Here is an 18,614-nt window from a genome sequence, read left to right as displayed (position 1 = left end):
CCACCCTAGGATACATCCAACCTGCCTCAAGGGTGAATGGATAGCAAGGAATGAGAGAAATTCAAATCTGAAATTCAGTTGATATGATGTGAGGACTGAACTGATACAGAGCATACTATGAATTCTGGGTGGACTGAATTCTTGGCTTTACCCACTTGTAACCGAGCTACATTAGCTAAGGAGGTGTATGTTTGGATTGAATAATTGTTATGCCTCAGATATTTAAGAAAAATTAGCACTTTCCAAGTATTTCTTTTAGCATTCAGATCTGTAGCAGGGCTGCTATAGTGCAACAGTTAGCAGACCTGATTTCAGATTTCTACAAAAGTTGTATGGGCCGAATAGCTTGCAATACCAAACATTGCAGACCCAATTTTCAGGTCTTAGCAAGTGTTTGATATGCATCAGCTATACAGGTTTGAGCTTCAATTGTAGAGTTTTTAACCCAAGCCTAACTCAGGACTGGTTTTAGTTTATTTCAGATCCTTTTAAATTTTTTTTTTTTAGATCAGATCTGATTTCAGCCCTAAAGCATCACAGAATTGATTCCAACCTTAATGGATGTATATTGTAGTGTATACCAATGAGTGTGTATGAGATATCCAGCTCAGATCTGAATTATTATTTATTAATTTCTCTAGACTAACAATACCAAAGACTTGTAGATCTGAACTCAGATCTAAATTGGGTCTGAATTCAGATGTTGCAATCGATGGATGTAGATAAAGGAACCTTGAATAAGATGATTGGTTTAAATCTGCTTTTAGTATAATCGGCTTCATTTATTCATGATAGGATGTAGGTTTTGTATTCCAATACTTCACTTTACATTTTCAGTGTGATAGGATTAGTTATTTATTTTCTTTTGTGAATATTGGCATTTTTATTGCTTTGACTTTAACAGTTTATGACAAGCAGACCTGAACTGGAAGAGATCCTTTACGACCCAGAGATTGAACGGACTCTCCGTGTCCGTTTGAGAGTTGCTAAGCAAGTCAGACAAGAAGCACAAGAAATGGCTGAACAAAGAACTATGATGGATTATGCCAAGCCTACCCTCACCGGGACTGTCTCCAGCATTATCAGGCCAACTATTGCTGCCAATAACTTCGAAATTAAACCGGCCATAATCCAAATGATACAAAATACGGTTCAGTTTTGTGGTATGGCCCATGAGGATCCGAATGCCCATATTGCTAACTTCTTGGAAATCTGTGACACCTTCAAACACAATGGGGTAAGTGATGATGCCATCCGGCTGAGGTTATTCCCATTTTCTTTGAAGGATAAAGCCAAAGCTTGGTTGAACTCATTACCGGCAGGATCTATAGCCACATGGGACGAAATGGCCAGCCGTTTTCTCTCTAAATATTTTCCCCCTTCTAAAACTGCTAAAATGAGGAATGACATCACTACTTTTTTCCAGCAAGAGGGGGAATCTTTATATGAGTCATGGGAACGATACAAGGAGCTGTTAAGGAGAGTTCCTCACCATGGCCTCCCCATTTGGCTGCAAGTGCAGACTTTCTATAATGGTCTTACTGACTCAAATAAGACCATATTAGATGCTGCAGCCGGAGGATCCATAAATAATAAAACTCCTGAGGTTGCCCATGCACTTATTGAGGAAATGGCAGCCAACAATTATCAATGGCATTCGGAAAGGACTCAAACTAGGAAGCAGCAAGGCTTGCATAATGTTGACACTTATACAGCACTAGCTGCACAAATAGGAGCACTCAGTAAAAAAATAGATGAAATGCAGATAGCTGCCATGCATGTGCAGCCTCTTAATTGTGAATTGTGTGGGGGAGGCCACATCAGTACAGACTGCCAAGTTGGCAATCAGTTCAGACCATCTACTGAACAAGTTGACTATGTCAGCAATTCGTCAAGACAGCAGGGTTACCAGAGTCACCATACTTTTCATCCAGGATGGAGGGGACATTCAAACCAGTCCTGGCCAAATCAGCATATTTCCAAGCCGTTCCACCAGACTTATCATCAGCCTGAACCGAAATCCAATTTGGAGGAACTGATGACAAAATTTATAGCAGGTGCAGAAACTAGGTTCCAGAACCAGGAAGCCTCAATCAAAAACCTGGAAAACCAAGTGGGGCAATTGGCACAATTAATCTCTTCCAGACTGCCGGGAACTCTTCCAAGCAACACTGAAGTGAATCCACGAGAGCAGGTGCAAGCTATTACCTTAAGAAGTGGAAAAGAGTTGCCTGAGGTAGAAAAGAAGAATTGGGCTGAACCCAAGGCAGAAACAAGCCTTGGAACCAGACAACAGAAGACGGAACAACCAGAAGCACAACAAGGGATGCACCAACAACCACAAGTTCCATTCCCTAACAGGCTGAAGCAACAAAAATTGGAGAAGGAATTTGGTAAGTTTCTTGAAATATTTAAAAGTTTACATATTAATATTCCTTTTGCTGATGCTTTAGCCCAGATGCCACACTATGCAAGGTTTTTGAAGGAATTATTGGCAAACAAAAGGAAACTGGGAGATGTGGCTACAGTTGCATTAAATGAGGAATGTTCTGCTATCCTTCTGAACAAGCTGCCTCAGAAACTCAAAGATCCAGGGAGTTTCACTATTCCTTGTACCATTGGCAGTTTAAAAATTGAAAACGCTTTATGTGACCTGGGAGCTAGCATCAATTTAATGCCATATTCTATCTTCAAGAAATTGGGGTTGAATGAACCCCAACCCACTAGAGTGGCATTACAATTGGCTGATAGATCCATTAGACATCCTAGGGGGATCATAGAAGATGTGTTAGTTAAAGTTGACAAATTCATTTTTCCAGTTGATTTCATTGTGTTAGACATGCAAGAAGATGTGGAGGTCCCGCTTATCCTAGGGAGACCTTTCCTGGCTACCGGGAAAGCAATGATTGATGTCCAACAAGGACAACTCAGCCTTAGGATACAAGATGAGGAGATAATTTTTAAAATGTCTGATGCTATGAAACATGCACCCTCTAGTGATGATTCTTGTTTTATGATTGATGCCATTGAATTGACAATTGATGAATGCTTCCAGGTAAGTAGAATAACTGATCCTCTTGAACTCTGCCTCCAACAGGGAGAACTTGAAGAAACAGAAAATGAAAAAATAAACCTCATGATAGCATACCTGAATGATAAGCCTCAATTCAAGGGAAAGGGGTTTCTTAAATTAGAGAACTTAGGCAAATTGCCCGGACCATCAGGAAAGCCATCACCCCAAGAACCCCCCACCCTTGAACTGAAGCAATTACCATCCCATTTAGAGTATGCTTTCCTTGAGGAACCATCAGATCTCCCCGTGATAATTTCCGCAGCACTGAATCCCTTACAAAGAGAAAAATTATTAAGAGTGCTGCGGGAACACAAAAATGCTATAGCTTGGAAGGTAGAAGATATCAAAGGCATTAATCCATCAATCTGCACTCACAGAATTTTGATGGAAGAGGACAGCAAGCCTTCCGTTCAGCCCCAAAGGCGCCTGAATCCCAACATGAAAGAAGTGGTAAAGGCTGAAATAATTAAGTTGTTAGATGCTGGGATCATTTATCCTATTTCTGATAGTTCTTGGGTAAGCCCTGTGCAAGTTGTGCCCAAAAAAGGGGGTACGATTGTTGTTCCAAATGAGAAAAATGAACTCATCCCTACTAGAACCATTACCGGATGGCGTGTGTGTATTGACTATAGAAAATTAAATGAAGCCACCCGGAAGGACCATTTCCCTCTCCCATTTATGGATCAAATGTTGGAGAGGCTAGCCGGGCATGAGTATTATTGTTTCTTGGATGGATATTCAGGGTATAACCAGATACCAATTGCACCAGAAGATCAAGAAAAGACCACTTTTACTTGCCCATATGGAACCTTTGCATACCGAAGGATGCCCTTTGGGTTATGCAATGCCCCAGCAACCTTTCAGCGATGTATGATGTCTATATTTTCTGATATGGTTGAAAAATTTATTGAGATCTTCATGGATGATTTTTCAGTTTTTGGCTCTTCATTTGATGCATGTTTGAATAATCTGGAACAGGTGCTTACTAGATGTAAAGAAACACATCTTGTGTTGAATTGGGAGAAATGTCATTTTATGGTGCAAGAAGGCATAGTGCTTGGACACAAGATCTCTCAAAGAGGTATAGAAGTCGACAAGGCCAAGGTGGAGGCAATTGAAAAATTACCAACCCCAACATCTATTCGTTCTTTGAGAAGTTTCTTAGGACATGTCGGATTCTATAGAAGGTTTATTAAAGATTTCTCAAAAATTTCCAAGCCATTATCTACCTTGCTTCAGAAAGAAGTGCCTTTTGAATTTTCAACTGAATGTCTTCATGCTTTCAACATCTTGAAAGACAAATTGATCCATGCACCTATCATGATAGCACCAGATTGGACCCTCCCATTTGAATTGATGTGTGATGCGAGTGATTTTGCTATAGGAGCTGTTTTAGGACAAAGAATGAACAAACATTTTCAGCCAATTTACTATGCTAGCAGAACCTTGACTGGACCCCAACTCAATTACACCACCACAGAAAAGGAGCTGTTAGCAGTAATATTTGCACTTGATAAGTTTCGTTCATATCTGATATTATCCAAGGTTGTTGTCCACACAGATCACTCGGCATTAAGGCACTTGCTTACCAAGCAAAACTCAAAACCAAGACTGATCAGGTGGATCCTTTTATTGCAAGAGTTTGACATTGAGATTAGAGACCTGAAGGGTGCTGCAAACCTGGCTGCTGACCATCTCTCCCGGTTGGACACGGTAAGCTCAAAAGAGGAGATAACCAGCAACATTCGAGAAGAATTTCCGGATGAGCAGTTGTACTCAATACAGAAATACTCATATCCTTGGTATGCTGATTTTGCTAATTATCTAGCTGCACAAGTCCTTCCTCCTAACCTTTCATATCAACAGAACAAGAAATTCTTTTCTGATGTAAAATACTATCTGTGGGAGGAACCCTTTTTGTATAAATTGTGTGCAGATCAGATCATAAGGAGATGTGTCCCCGAGGAGGAGATGGAGTCGGTACTCCAATTTTGCCATGATAAAGAAGCAGGAGGTCATTTTGGAGCTAGTCGCACGGCAGCCAAGGTTTTGCAATCAGGTTTTTATTGGCCCACACTCTTCAAAGATGCCCATCGGTATGTGTCCACATGTGACAAATGCCAAAGATCGGGAAACATTTCCCGATGGAATGAAATGCCCCTTTCCAATATTTTAATCTGTGAAATCTTTGATGTTTGGGGTATAGATTTCATGGGACCTTTCCCGAATTCTTTTGGGAATAAGTACATCCTCGTTGCAGTTGACTATGTATCCAAATGGGTAGAAGCCATGGCTTTACCCACAAATGACTCAAGAAGGGTAGTACACTTCCTAAAGAAGCTATTCTCCCAATTTGGCACTCCGCGAGCTATAATTAGTGATAGGGGAACTCACTTCTGCAATAGCCAATTTGAGAGGTTAATGCAGAAATATGGAATTACACATAAATTAGCTACCCCTTATCACCCTCAAACCAGTGGCCAAGTGGAGTTGGCTAACAGGGAACTCAAAAGAATTCTGGAAAAGACCGTAGCATCCACCAGAAAAGATTGGTCCATCAAATTAGATGATGCATTATGGGCATACAGAACTGCATTTAAGACACCTATTGGCATGTCCCCCTACAGATTGGTCTTTGGTAAAGCATGCCATTTACCAGTTGAATTGGAACACAAGGCCTATTGGGCTCTTAAATTCTTAAATTTTGACATTCAGGCCACAGGGGCTAAAAGGCGGTTGCAATTGAATGAATTGGATGAATTTAGACTTACCACCTATGAGAATGCCAAAGTTTATAAAGAAAGAATAAAAAACTGGCATGATAAGAACTTGCTGAGACGGGACTTTTATGTAGGCCAACAGGTATTGTTATATAATTCCCGTCTCCACTTGTTTCCAGGTAAGCTGAGATCCAGGTGGTCTGGACCCTTTACCATTTCACAGGTTTTTCCCCATGGGGCTATAGAACTCACCCACCCAGTTCAGGGCACGTTTAAAGTAAATGGTCAGCGCCTGAAACCATATTTAATGGGCAGTACTATACCCCCTCCATCCACTGTTTATCTAGATAACCAATAATCTCTTATGCTTGCTCATGAACAAGTTAAGGAATCTTTTTGTCATTTATCTTTTTAGAATATTAGTTAGTAAAATAAAGATCTTTTTCTCAAAATTCCAATTCTTTAAGGACTCAGTTCATCATTTTCTTTTCTTCAGTTTGCTCTAGCAAGTGTGACTCCCTAACACTACGAACATTGAGGACAATGTTCATCTCAAGTGTGGGGGAGTGAGCCCGAGGCTAGGGTATGGGGGTTGAAACCATGCACCTCATGCACCCCAACACACATATGCAAGCAAAGACATCACAAAAAAAAAAAAAAGAAAAAAAAAAAAAAAAAAAAAAAAGACTGGAACCCCTCAAGTTCATTACTATTTATTTGATGATTTTTTTTAAGAAGGAATTCAATGAGTTGAGGGAGACTGATGTACTTGTTAAGTTTTTATTCTTGTGAATGACCCAATTTGATTTATGCAGGAGAAAAGGGGAGATGAATATGCCTTTCAGCATGACTAGCCCTAACTTCCTTCATGTGTATGGAAGCCCTTGATTTCATTGTTAATGGTCAAGAGAGCTAGTGCACATCTGAAGTGCTAATTCTTGAGGTTCAATAATTGCAAAGAAGGACAAAAGCCCAAATTGACTCCGCTATTCTGAGCTGAATAGTAAAACTAGCAGCTTAGAACATGAGTCCTATTTACCTACCTCAAACAAGTGACCAGTGTGAGATGGAGCATAAGATGCACTCACACCAAAAAAAAAAAAAAAAAAAAAAAAAAAAAAAAAAAAAAAGGTGAGATGGAGCATAAAATGCACTCACCCTTAGAAATAAGTAATTGTGGTGACAACCGAGGTTCAAAGGGGCACTCTAAAGTTGAACTCTCATAGAGATTTAGTTATAGATGTGAAACTTAGTGAAATTTGATTATTAACCTTGACAATTAAGGAGCTGATTTATATATGAATTAGAGTGAAGGCTAGACTATGATGAAATTCATATTCTCCTTTCCTCGGATCTGATACATATCTTAAATGGTAATTTACAAGAATAAGAGTTGAGCACTTACAAAAGTTCCCCGACTACTCAATGCATTTCTATCTTAAAAAGTTCACCAGGTAAATGGTGAGAACAGAAGGGGGGAATGTTAAGTTTATGGCTGATGTCTTTGCTTGAGGACAAGCAAAAGCTTAAGTGTGGGGGTATTTGATGAACTTACAATTTATCTATAATTTTTGAGGACTTTAGCATGGATTTTTATGCTGGTTTTATTAATTTTTGCCTTAATTTAGCTTAATGCTAAGAATAAGTTCAGGGATAATCAATCCAAGAAAAGGAAGGAAAAAGGCAAGAAAAGAAGGTTCAAAAAGACCAATTTCAGTCCAGCCCGGTCATGGAAGCAAGAGAGAGCACTTCGGCCCAAAAAGAGCAAGTGAATTCCTTGAGAAAACCCAAGAAAATAAAGCCTAGCTATGAGGAGAATTCGGCCCAGCAAGGAAGGCCCATTTTTAGCCGAAATAACAGCCTAGAGTGTAGCCCACATGAGCTCAAAAGCAAGCTAAGTTGTAGCCCAAATAGCAGCCCAAAGGGAGCTAGGGGCGGCAACTTCTAGGAGTTTCTTGAAGAGAAGGAGGGAGCACTCTAGAAGGTTCATGAGGGGTGTAATACACCCCATTCTAGAGGCTTCAAGAAGGGGCAAGAGCCCCCTTGAAAAACTATATAAGGAGGCCTCTAGGAGGGGAGAAAGTTGTTCAATTGCTTGAGAGAAAGGCTCTCCCACTCTTAGAGGTTCAGCCACCTTGAGAGAAGAGAAGAGAAGAAGGCTAGGCGCAAGGAAGAAGAAGAAGAAGGGCTGAAGGAAGTTTAAGACAAGCAAGCTAGAAGAAGAAGGTGAGTTCGAATTGAGGGATTGTGATTCAAATATTTTTTGTAATAAATCATTTGTAGTTTCATTCTCTTTTGATTTGAATTCAGTTTCTTAGTTATATGTTCTTTCTTCTTTCTCCTTGTTTCCATTCTTCCTTGATGTATTTCAGCTTGTAAAATTTCAGTTCAGCAATCTAATTCTTTTTGATTCATTCAAATGATCATGCATTGTATTTGAAGTTTCTTGAATAAGGGTGTGATTGAAGATCAATTCGGCCAACTAACCTTCAAAACTCAGATCTGAATTCTCAGATCTGAGATTGCAAGATCTGAATTGCTTGAAAGAGAATTCAGATCTGCAATTTTCAGATTGGGCGAATTAATCTACAGCTTGGAATTCCTAGAGTGCTTGAGAGAGACTCTAGGAATTCAGATCTACTATTCAAGAACTGAATTGAGTGCAAGGTTAGAGATAACTTGCACAATTCAGTTGGTGATCAATTCAGATTTGAATTGATGCCTTAGAAGTGTTTGAAGAAATGCATGCATGGGGATTAGATTCTTGCTAGAGATAGAAGAACCGTCACTCATGCATAGGATGAACATGCGCTTGAGAGAGGCTGTTCATGACCTTGGGGTTTCACCAAACCAAGGCTCAATCATGATTCATTCGAATGATCCAAATTGATAGATTGCTGAATTCTGAGATTGACATTTACTACTTACTCTTCTAACCTGAATTGAAGGCAATTGGGCCAATGATTTAGATAGATTTTAATTTAGGATTTCTTAGCTTTCATTAGAGTTTTGATTTATTTGTTGATCAGATAAGAAATGTTCAATTTAGTATTGGTAATTGTTTCCTAAATCCTCGTGGGAACGATACTTCACTCACTACTTTATTACTTGAACGGCTAGTGCACTTGCTAGTGTCACAATGAGCCACACATCAAAATATGATTTGGATAAGCAGCTCCTAATGGGATTAGAAGCTGATCTTTTATGTTAACAAAAAGAAGGAGGGGGCAGCAGCCTTTAGGAGATATACATCAGATCCTCTTTAGTGCTGAAATTAAGAAGAGAGAATTCTGCACCCTGCAAATACTCTCTTGCCGCCTCCCTATTCTTGCCACCCTGTTTGCTAGTTCGATCTCCAGTTGTGGGAGAAGTCAAGATTGGATCTTGACTTTAGTTCTTTGAGAAAGAATTGAAAGGAAGCTGTGCTCACGTACCATTCTACTGATTCTTGCATAGGACGGAGTTCTTGGGGAAGAACACTACTGATTCTGCTCCATCCTGCACTGCGCCATCTTCAGTGGGAGCAGTCTTTGGATCCTTCCTTGGGCGTGAACACCTTCGTTGGGAGATATTACTTCTCCGTATTAGGTATAATTCTCTCCTATTCCTTTTGGTTCTGATCTGGTTCAGTTTAAGGTTCAAGAATGATCTTTGAAAATATGATTTTCTAAATAGGGAATGTGATTCCCAGTTGAAGGGAAAGAAAAATTTTTGAAAATCGCCCCCTTATTCCGCAATCTTTGGGCATCCATGGGATGGATCTCTCATCCCTTCACGATGATGCACTATCATTGATGGAAACCAAGACTACCGGCAGCCGATTTCAATCATTGAGATTTGTTTTTGCAAAATATATTTTATATGAGATATAAAGGTATATATATTATGGTTTTGAAATGATTTGCAAAAGATTTTAATTCTTAGGATCCATATAAGCAGAGAGTGCAATATTGTTCCTTGCAGCCGAGGGAGAGGTCCTCTCTTGTCGGACAGTGTGTGATCATTATGGGCTGAGAGGTTAAGTGTACGACCATTGAGGATAAAACCTGATGGGCTAATCTTGCATCTGCCCACAATCCCTGGGTGTTACTAGGTGGCTGAGAGGTTAAGCGTATGACCATTGAGGAGGGGGCGGCAGCCTTTACACATGCAACACACAACTCCTGTCTTCAGAGCTGAAATTACAAGAAGAGAGAATTCTGCACCCTGCAAATACTCTCTTGCCGCCTCCTTCCTACAGTCGCCGCCTCCAGCAGTTCGATCTCCTCCTCTCTATAGGAGTAATCAAGATTCGATCTTGATATCAATCTTTTTTGGAGCTGTATTCACAAGCCATCCTGTTGATTCTCACGAAGGGTCAAGTTCTTTTGGAAGAACACTATTGATTCTGCTTCATCCTACACTGCGCCATCTTCAGTGGGAGCAGATTTTGGATCCTTCCTTGGGCGTGAACACCTCCGTTGGGAGATACTATTTCTCCGTATCAGGTATAATCCCTCCTTACTCCTTTTGGTTCAGATCTGGTTCAGTTTATGGTTCAAGAATGATCATTGAAAATATGATTTTCTAAATAGGGAATGCGATTCCCAATTGAAGGGAGAGAAAAATTTTTGAAATTTGCCCCCTTATTCTGCAATCTTTGGGCGTCCATGTGATGGATATCTTATCCCTTCAGTGGTATCAGAGCCATGGTTCAAATCTTGTACCAATTTGTTTCAGATTTAAACCTACGCAAATGGGCAGAAGGCGTTCTACCCGATTTGCACAGATATGGGTTATGGGAAATTGTCCCCGAAATTGATGGGCAAATAATCTGAAATTAATTTTATATAAATCTGATTATTGTTTAGAATAATTCTTTATGATTTTCTTGATTTATGGGCTGTTCGTACAAGAGGAGATCAAGTTCTTCGTTTGCACAGGGAAAACTACAAGATTTACAGTTCCTTGATTTATTACCTTTGGTTTGTAAATAATTTTTATTTTTTATTTTTTAGCATCAATGTATTAGGCATTCAATCTGATGTAATTATAATAAAAATAGGATTTCTATTTATTTTTATTTTGGATCGAAGATGGCAGCGCAGAAAAGGAGATTTCGCAGAGATGATGATTTCGCAGATGGGAACTATAATCTACGATTTGCAGTTTATGAAACTACAAACTGTGATCTAACCTCTATTTTGCAGGATGGATTGTGCGAACAGCCCTGATTGACTGATTCTTGATTTTCTTTTATCAGTTCTTTAATTTTAGATTATTTTCTTGAATTAAAGATTTAATTAAAGATCAAACCCTAGACCCATTCGAACCAAGATTGGTTCAAACTGTTTGGACCAAATCTAGGGTTTAATCAAGGCTGAAAGTCAGCCCTAATTTTCCCACTAATGGGTCTGAGGATGGATATTTAATTAAATGGTCAATTTGGCCCAACCTGTAAAGGCCCAGTTTTAAATAGTTAAAACTACTAAAAGCCCACTGAAAAGGATAAAGCTATATGGGCCGAAGTGGGTAACCCTAATTCAGCCCATTTACCTAGATAATATTAATGGTTAATATTTTGGATTTAAAGCGGGCTTCCAATGGACCTTACAGAGGATTAATTGATTGGATCAATTTATCCCTGCATGAGATGTATGCATGTGTGATGTGCTACGTACATGGTCCATAAGTGCTTGGCCCATGCTCAATCGACAGTGGCTCTTGTGCACACCATGGCTGAGTGCACATCATTGCCATGGTGTCCCTTTTGGTCATTGGATGATCTCCCTCAGTGGTGGGCCCCACACCTCATCAAGAGGTTACGTGCAGAACCCTAGCCGATTAAGGCCCACCAAAATTTGACTTTATGAAAGTCATTGGGAGCCACTTTTGTTTGACCTAAATCAAACTAGGGCGTAATAACTGTTCCCTCCAGCTAATATGAGTGCAAGTGATAGGGAGATTCATATGATGAACTCTCTAAAGGCCTTTCATCATTAGCATGAGGATTGGTCCTTCAGTAATGAGGAAACGCACCAGAAAATGGGCTATCCATTTGCTATTGGGCTTGTCTGAGTGTTTCATGAGATGATAGGGGCGTCATAGACTGATGTGGGAGGGACTTCACCAGAAAATGGGAACTCTCTCATGGTACCTTGGCGTTCACGAACATGATGGGTAAGCACTCACTAGACAGAAAGGTTTACCTGAAAATGGCTTTGAACCTTGTCTGGCAGAGGTCAAAGGGAAAACTCATATGATGAGTGGATATGATCCTTCATAGAAAGGTGGTGGGGTTATGCAGCTGATACAGTTGGCTCCATGCATCCTATGTGATTTCCCACATTTCCAGAGACAACCCTTAGTCTCCGTCCCTGAGAAAGGAGGGAAATCTCAGAGATGAATAAATGAAAATGGAACATAGATTAAAATCCATATCTATGTAATGAACATGAATCAAATTAGGTTGTGGACTGATGTTTGCTTTTTTATCAGAAAAAGGCAAACGGATCATTTCTAAAGCTTCTTGACGACAACAAGCTTAAGGGCCCAAACTATGCTGACTGGTACAAGAACCTTATGTTGGTCTTAACCTCTGAAAAGTTGGATAAGATAGCCAAGAATCCTGCCCCGGATCGTCCGGGAGATAGGGCTTCTGAGGCCCGTAGAAGAGAATACCAAGAATGGGAGGAGAAAACTCCCTTGCCCACTACTATATCATTGCCTCCTTGGACAATCCAATTCAGAGGCAGTTTGATCAGATCGAACTTACCAAGGACGTATTGGTTAGTCTCAAGATAATGTACGAAAAGCATAATCGTTCTACTCGACAGAAGGTTTTGAAATAGTTCAAGGCCACGCAGATGTCCAAGAGCCAACAAGTTCACGACCATTGTCTCCGGATGATGGGTTATATCAATGAGCTGAAGGCTCTTGGATCCGGGCTAGATCTGGTAACACAGATCAATGCTATTATCAACTCTCTGCCTCCATCCTTTAATCTATTCATCATGAACTACAACATAAACTAGCTGAACATCAGCTTGCAGGAACTCATCAATATGTTGTAGAGGGCCAAAGAATTGATTAAAAAGGATGAGCCCATTGCCAGGCTTGTTGAAACTAGAAAATTAGGCAAGAAAAGGAAGGCAAAGAGAAAGCCCCAGAAGAAGGCTGCCAAACCCATGAAGCAGAAGAAAGACAAAGCATCAAATGCCTGTCACTTCTACAAGAAGACCGGCCATTAGAAAAGGAACTATCCTGCCTACCTAGAATCCAAGAAAGGTAATCTCAAAACATGTGTTATAGAAACCAATCTATTGGTAGCTTCTGCATCCAGGTGTATTGACTCTGGGGATTCAACTCATGCGTGTAACTCACTAAGGGGTTCAAGGTAAGCAGAAGGCTGAGTGAAGGAGAAGTCACACTCTACTTGGGGACTACTGCAACTGTTGCAGCCGCGGCCATAGGAACCGTGGAGTTAATTTTTAGAGAAGGAAAAATTGTACTGAAAGACTGTCTTTATGTGCAAAATTTAAGGAGAAATTTGATTTTTGTCTCAAAACTGTGTGCAGATGGTTATTCTGTCTTCTTTAGTAAAATGATTACTATTAAAAGAATCAACAGATTCATCGCATACGGGGAACTAGAGAACGGTCTCTATGTTCTACATCCTTCTCTAGAAACTAACATAAATGAAACTACGTCGGTTGAAATCCACAAGAAGAGAGCCTGTGATACAGTTAATCCCACGTGTCTATGGCATTACCGACTTGGCCACATCGGTGTTGACCGAATCACAAGGTTGGTAAATGATGGTCCTTTGGATTTTCTAACCGTAGAAGATCTTCCCACCTGTGAGCCTTGCCTACAAGGCAAGATGACAAAATGACCATTTGACGGTAAGCCTGAAAGATGTACAGGCACACTTGACCTAATACATACTGATGTATGTGGTCCCCTGAGTGTTAAGACACAAAATCAACACGTTTATTTCATCACCTTCACAGATGATTTCTCACGATATGGTTACGTGTACCTAATGAGACACAAGTCTAATCCTTTGAAAAGTTCAAAGAGTTTAGAGAAGAGGTCGAGAAACAGTTAGGGAGAGAAATTAAAGCCCTTTGATCAGATCGAGGTGGCAATTATCTCTCTGACAAATTCAGGGACTACTTAAAGGACAATGGGATAGTATCACAATTAGCTCCTCCTGCTACACCACAACTTAATGGTGTTTTAGAGAGGAGGAATATGACCTTATTGGATATGGTCCGTTCGCTTCTCATACACTCAGAGTTACCCACATCCTTTTGGGTTTATGCATTAGAGATAGCGATTTACGTGCTGAATCAAGTTCCAACCAAATCAGTTCCGAACACTCTATATGAACTTTGGACTAGAAAGAAACCAAATGTTAGACACTTGATGATTTGGGGTTGTCCAGCACATGTTAAAAGAACGAGTGCAGACAAGTTGGAATCCAAGACCAGCCGTTGCCTTTTTGTAGGCTACCTAAAAGGCTCTGTAAGTTTCCTATTCTATGACCCAAGTGAGCAGAAAGTGTTCTGCAGTCGAAATGCAAAATTCTTGGAAACCGATTACATCTTGGATACCCATTGTCAGGAAGTTGTTCTTGATGAGGAGAGCTCAGGAGCAGTGGGAGATGTCCCACTAGGTCTAGGTAGTGACCAACCTAGAAGATCCACTCGGGTATCCAGGCCACTGGCCCGTTATGGTTATGACTAAGATAGTTACCTGGTGGAAACATTGACTAGTGAGGAGGATCCTGTGACTTAGGCGGAAGCTATGTTGGACATAGATTCCCAAAAGTGGGTGGAGGCCATGAGAGCAGAGATGGACTCAATGGAGACCAATGGAGTCTGGACTCTAGTAGATCCACCCTCCAGGGTAAAAGCAATCGGTTGCAAATAGATTTACAAGAGGAAGAAGGGCCCCGATGGTAGGGTTGAGACCTTCAAAGCTCGTCTGGTGGCGGAAGGGTACATTCAGAAAGAAGGCATCGATTATGAGGAAACCTTTTCGCTTGTGGCCATGCTTAAATCCATTAGGATCCTACTAGCTATAGCCGCATACCATGATTATGAGATTTGGCAGATGGATGTCAAAACTGCATTCCTGAATGGAGATCTTACTGAAGATATCTATATGCAACAGCCGCAAGGCTTCATTGTTGCAGGTCAGGAAAACATGGTATGTAAACTTAATAGATCCATTTATGGACTTAAGCAAGATTCTAGAAGTTGGAACATCCGTTTTGACTCTGCTGTCAAATCGTTTGACTTTGAGCAGAATCCGGATGAACCCTGTGTCTACAGGAAGTACAGTGGAGATAAGGTTACCTTCTTGGTTCTGTATGTAGATTCTACTCATTAGGAATGATGTAGGAATGTTAACTATGGTGAAAGTATGGCTTTCGCAGCAATTCTAAATGAAAGATCTTGGAGAAGCCTCCTATATACTAGGTCTTCGACTCTATAAAGATAGATCGAAGTGGATAATAGGATTATACCAATCTGCTTACATTGACAAAATAGTCAAAAGATACAGCATGGAGAACTCCAAGAAAGGAAATGTTCCTTTCAGGCATGGAGTCACTCTCTCCAAAAAAATGTCTCCCAAGACTTCTGAGGAGATTCATGGCATGAAAGACGTTCCCTATGCCTCTGTCGTAGGAAGCATCATGTATGCCATGCTGTGCACTCGTCCTGACATTGCTCAGGCAGTGAGTGTAGTAAGCAGATTTCAGGCCAACCCAGGGCAGGAGCACTGGACTGCTGTGAAAGACATACTTAAGTAATTTCGAAGGACAAAAGAGTTTTTTCTAGTATTCGATGGTAGCTCACTATAGATCCAAGGGTACACATATGCCAATTTCCAGTCGGATCCAAATGATAGAAAGTCTACATCTGGATATATTTTCATGATAGGATCATGTGCTGTTTGGTGGAAAAGCAGCAAACAGGGGTCCACTGTAGACTCCACGACCGAGGCCAAGTACATTGCCGCAAGTGAGGCTGCCAAAGAAGCCGTGTGGATGAAGAAGTTTGTTCATGAGTTGGGAGTAGTTCCGTCCAGCACATCACCCATTCCATTGTTGTTTGACAACAATGGAGCTATTGCTCAAGCTAAGGAGCCACGAGCACAGTCGAAGTCGAAGCACATCGAGAGGAAGTACCACGTACTATGGGAGATTGTTGGTAGAGGGGACATCCTGATTCAGAAGGTAGCATCAACAGAAAATGTAGCAAACCAATTGACGAAGCCACTATCATAGAAAGTGTTTGAGAAATACATGGAATGCATGGGACTCTAGCTAGTACCTGATTGGACCTAAGTGCAAGTGGGAGTTGTTAGACAGTTTTGTATGCCCTTAGCTTCAATCAAGATGATTTACTTTATAAGTGTACTGTAAATGAATAAAAGTGCATATTTGATTCATGTTCCCTTTGTATGTTTCTATGTAATACCCTTTAACTGGACTCTTAATGAGACTCATGTTAGTTTAGAATGTTCATAGCTAGTGGGTCGGTCTGGGGAGACCTATCTTGACAAGGCTGACACTGTGGTGCCACCAAGTCGGTTGGGGTGGCCTGTCTCACCTGCCAGGGTGAGACCCTAGGCACATACAGTGTAGGATTAATTGGATCTTTGAACTAGACCAGATTTCCAGTATTGCCCTGGACTTTGGAGATTGATGGGCAAAACTAGAAAGTTACACCCGACCCCTAGACTCGATTATGATACTGCACTAGGTGTCGGATTGGTTTGTCTTTGATATACAATTCAGTGAGATCCCTAGTGGGGGTCAAAACCTAGGTGTGTTGGGACAGTCTGAGAATTCATTTGAGTGGGTGATCATAGTGACAGGATCAGCCCCTTTGTCGGACAAAGGTAATGATCGGGGATGCACTCTCACTGATGGAAACCAAGACTGCTGGCAGCTGATTTCAATCGTTGAGTTTTGTTTTTGCAAAATATATTTGATATGAGGTATAAAGGTATATATATTATGGTTTCGAAATGATTTGCAAAAGGTTTTAATTCTCGGGATCCATATAAGCAGAGAGTGCAAAACTATTCCTTGCAGCCGAGGGAGAGGTCCTTTCTTGTCGAGCAGTGTGTGATCATTATGGGCTGAGAGGTTAAGTGTAAGACCATTGAGAATAATACCTGATGGGCTAATCTTGCATCTGCCCATAGTCCCTGGGTGTTCCTTGCACTTAAATGGTATGTCAGAAAGGAGACATCAGACTCTATTAGATATGGTCCGATCACTTTTCGTCCACTAAGAGTTACCCACATCCTTTTGGGATTTCACATTAGAGGCTGCGATTTACGTATTTAACCGGGTTCCAACCAAATCCGTTCCTAAGACTTCATATGAGCTATGGACTGGTAAGAAACCAAGTGTGAGACACTTGAAGATTTGGGGTTGTCCAACACATGTTAAAATAACTAGTGCTGACAAATTGGAATCCAAGACCAATCATTGCCTATTTGTAGGCTATCCCAAAGGCTCTGCAGGTTACTTGTTCTATGATTCAAAAGAGCAAAAGGTGTTTTGTAGTCGAAATGCCCACTTCCTAGAGTAAGTTGTTCTTGATGAGGAGAGCCCAGGGGTATTAGGAGATGTCCCACCAGCTCTAGAAAATAACCCAACCTATAAGATCTACCCGAGTTTCTAGGCCTCCAGTTCGTTACAGGTATGACCAAGAAAATTACTTGGTGGAAGCCATGACCAGTGAGGAGGATCTCGTGACTTATTCAGAAGCTATGTTGGGCATAGATTCCTTGAAGTGGGTAGATATCATGAGAGATGAGATGGACTCAATGTAGATCAATGGGATCTAGACTCTAGTAGATCTGCCCCTTGGGGTAAAGGCAATTGGATGCAAATGGATCTATAAGAGGAAGAAGGGCCTCGATGGTAAAGTTGAGACCTACAAGGCTCGTCTTGTGGTGAAAGGGTACACTCAAAAAGAGGGAATCGATTTTGAGGAAATCTTTTTGCCTGTGGCCATGCTTAAATCCATTAGGATCCTGCTAGCTGTAGCAGTATACCATAACTACGAGATTTGGAAAATGGATGTCAAAAACTGTCTTCCTGTATGGAGATCTTAGTGAAGATATCTATATGCAGCAACCGCAAGGTTTCACAGATGCAGGTTAGGAACACATGGTATGTAAACTCAACCAATCCATATGATGAACTTACAATTTATCTATAATTTTTTAGGACTTTAGCATGGATTTTTATGCCGGTTTTATTAATTTTTGCCTTAATTTAGCTTAATGCTAAGAATAAGTTCAGGGATAATCAATCCAAGAAAATGAAGGAAAAAGGCAAGAAAAGAAGGTTCAAAAAGACCAATTTCAGTCCAGCTCGGTCATGGAAGCAAGAGAGAGCACTTCGGCCCAAAAAGAGCAAGTGAATTCCTTGAGAAAACCCAAGAAAATAAAGCCTAGCTATGAGGAGAATTCGGCCCAGCAAGGAAGGCCCATTTTTAGCCCAAATAGCAGCCCAAAGGGAGCTAGGGGCGACAACTTCTAGGAGTTTCTTGAAGAGAAGGAGGGAGCACTCTAGAAGGTTCATGAGGGGTGTAATACACCCCATTCTAGAGGCTTCAAGAAGGGGCAAGAGCCCCCTTGAAAAACTATATAAGGAGGCCTCTAGGAGGGGAGAAAGTGTTCAATTGCTTGAGAGGAAGGCTCTCCCACTCTTAGAGGTTCGGCCACCTTGAGAGAAGAGAAAAGAAGAAGGCTAGGCGCAAGGAAGAAGAAGAAGAAGGGTTGAAGGAAGTTCAAGACAAGCAAGC

General features: G+C 40.9%; 1 non-coding gene across 1 annotated transcript; it reads right to left on the bottom strand.

The window, feature by feature from the left end:
* Positions 1-1,393: 1,393 nt before the first annotated feature.
* LOC148861203 (small nucleolar RNA R71) lies at positions 1,394-1,500 on the bottom strand. Its single transcript, XR_016095232.1, has one exon. It is a non-coding gene; the product is annotated as a small nucleolar RNA R71 (small nucleolar RNA).
* Between the last annotated feature and the right edge of the window lie 17,114 nt (positions 1,501-18,614).

This window comes from Nelumbo lutea, chromosome 4, assembly GCF_056320005.1.
Source record: "Nelumbo lutea isolate HS-2025 chromosome 4, American lotus-T2T, whole genome shotgun sequence".
Classification (NCBI taxonomy): domain Eukaryota; kingdom Viridiplantae; phylum Streptophyta; class Magnoliopsida; order Proteales; family Nelumbonaceae; genus Nelumbo; species Nelumbo lutea.
The sequence above is the reverse complement of the archived record's forward strand: the minus strand, read 5'-3'. Positions and strand labels throughout refer to the sequence as shown.